The sequence below is a fragment of the Notolepis coatsorum genome (genome assembly GCF_963971535.1).
Source record: "Notolepis coatsorum genome assembly, chromosome: 9".
Lineage (NCBI taxonomy): Eukaryota > Metazoa > Chordata > Actinopteri > Aulopiformes > Paralepididae > Notolepis > Notolepis coatsorum.
In genome coordinates, this window is record NC_140173.1 from 46,812,047 (window position 1) to 46,814,884 (window position 2,838).

Below are 2,838 nucleotides of genomic sequence, written 5' to 3' on the forward strand. Positions count from 1 at the left end.
CCATTGTGGACAGCGACTCTTACAGGTCAGGTCTGGGCGCCTGCACAGCAAAAGACAGGAAGTGGTGAAGGCAGCGTGACCTCCCACGCGTTACACTTCACCAATGAGAGTCCGCACTGTCAGGTGGAAAGAGAGCCGCTGGCTGTCTCCGCATGTGTCGGAGGAAGCATGTGGTACACCTCAGGGCTCCCTAGACCGACCAGTAGGGGGCACATGCGCACAACAACCAGGTAGGGGAGGGGGGAATTGGCATAACGACTAAATTGGGATGGGAGGAAAAGCACAGAAAAATCAGGCGGAGAAACAGAGGATTAAAAAACTGTTGTAAACAGTTTCATGTAGGAACTATTTTCTACTGAACTACACCCTTCATAAAGGAAATTAACCTTCTTACTGTCTTTTACTATTATGTACCTTACCACTATGTACTATGTTACTATCCTTATACTACTACCTATCATGCTAGTATGTCTATACTACTATGCACTCAGAGTGTAACACTCAAGTTCAACACTATTTCACGAGCAATGTCACTGACCCTTAGCTGCCAGAGATGTACCAGTCCTGCTGAATGGTGAATGTAAATAATAATGGAGTGTACTTTGGTAGAAAATAGTTCCTAATGTACAGTACATGACACACAACAAGGTCTGTGGATTATCTTGAGTAACCGGGTCATAATTTCTGGAAAGAGACATTACTTTTGAGTTTTTTAAATGCATTTTTTGGTGATTTGAGCGTCACAAACCTAGTGCCATTACTTTGTTTTAGAGTGAGGGCAGACATCTCTACAGCAGGTATCTCCAAAACTAGGCGTGAATCACACAGAAACAATCGGGATGATGGATAGATAGCACTCTGGGTAAGGAGAAAAACATGTTTATGTTGTTGTTGTGTTTTTTCAGAGAGGGGGTGGGGGGACTGCCCCTTTAAGGCCACCGTTTATGAGTCCTAATCAGCCTTGTTCATAGCTGAAGCAGCTTCACATGCTTGACATTGTTGATGACATCACAGATTAGACTCTCGGATCCTTGTATCCTACGTCACGTTAGAACTGTGTGCCTGAACAAGCCACGCCTTCCATAGTAGCTGCTCTGCAACTAAACATTAACTCACATAAATGGTAAATGGCTGCATTTATATAGCGCTTTTATCCAAAGCACTTTACAATTTGTTCCTCAGATTTTACCCATTCACTCACACATTCACACACCAACGGCAGAGGCAACCATGCAAAAGGTGCCAACCTGCTCATCAGGAGCAATTAGGGGTTAAGTGTCTTGCTCAAGGACACTTAAGGACACGCTACACGGGAGGAACAGGAATCGAACCGGGAACCTCCAGATTGCCAGACGACTGCTCTACCTCCCGAGCCACTGTCGCCCCCTGTTAGTCTGCTCCTCTGTACAAATACATGTGAATGATTTGCTTTCTAAATCTTTCATTTTTTTTTATGAGTGCAGATAATCAAATCACCACTGAGTCTTTAATAATATAGCCATATAGTTAATAATATAGCCATATAGACTATATAGATATAGTCATTATAATATCAAATGAGATAAGATAAGATATTCCTTCATTGATCCTCTTGGGGGAAATGCGGGCATCATGGCAGCATGGGGAGGGGGAGGGGAGTGTTGTAGAAAATGTATAGTTTCCATACCATAAACTCATAATTACTATTGATCTACAATTCAGTGATATTAAGGTCATGTAAGGACACTATCTTCCCTTCGAGCTCTGTAACACATTGTGTTTATCTTCATCAAACAATATTCAAAGTAGAATGTGTACAAAAGCAGGACAAGGTAACATAACCCAGAACATTAAAGCCAGGTAATCAGGACTGCGGGGGGAGGGGGCTCGTCAAAAGCCCATGATCTTTGTCCGATGATGTAAGATCGTATGATTTGAGGGAGGACACACCTGTTTAAACTTGTCACATTTGTCATGTGATCAGCTGGTCTTGAATGTCTATAAATATCAATGTATTATGAAAGACCGGGCTTCTCTTTCTTCTGCCGGCCGGTTCTGTTCTGTTCTGTTCTGTTCTGTTCTGTTCTGTTCTGTTCTGTTCTGTTCTGTTCTGTTCTGTTCTGTTCTGTCTTGAACTTCAGTGCTCTAAATTGAATAAAGTACTGGTCGATATGATTAAGTCCAGCCTCGTCTACTTTCCTTAAGAAGCTCCATTCTCCTTCAGGAGGTACAGGTATGGGCAGGGTAATAGTAGAAAGACATAAATATAGGCATATAATGATTATAAAAATATGAGAAAAATAAAGAGTGTAAACAAAGGTGCAGATGAGGGTCTGTATGACCTATCGGTTATATCATACTGAATATATACTATGAGTAAGAGTAAAGTGTGTGTGTGTGTGTGTGTGTGTGTGTGTGTAGGTGTGTGTGTGTGTGTGTGTGTGTGTGTGTGTGTGTGTGTGTGTGTGTGTGTGTGTGTGTGTGTGTGTGTGTGTGTGTGTGTGTGTGTGTGTGTGTGTGTGTGTGTGTGTGTGTGTGTGTGTGAACTTGAACTTGCCTCATAATCACATGCCAAAGTGACTGGTTATGAAAGCAGGAGTCCCACACGTCACAGAGGAACAGTGGGCCTCTTGTCTGGGAACGTGGCTTTGTTGCCGTAATTCATGCTCCCAAATGTCTTGATAAATCCGTGACGACTAATCTCTTTCAATAAAAGGCCTTTCTTTGGCAACCTTCTCTTTCACGTAGTGCCTCGAAAACCTGACGGGACAACAGCATATATTTACATATATAGCTTTGAAGTTCATAATTCAATTCAATTGTTTTTTTTGTGTCTTTTTAATAATCATATAGTTCAAA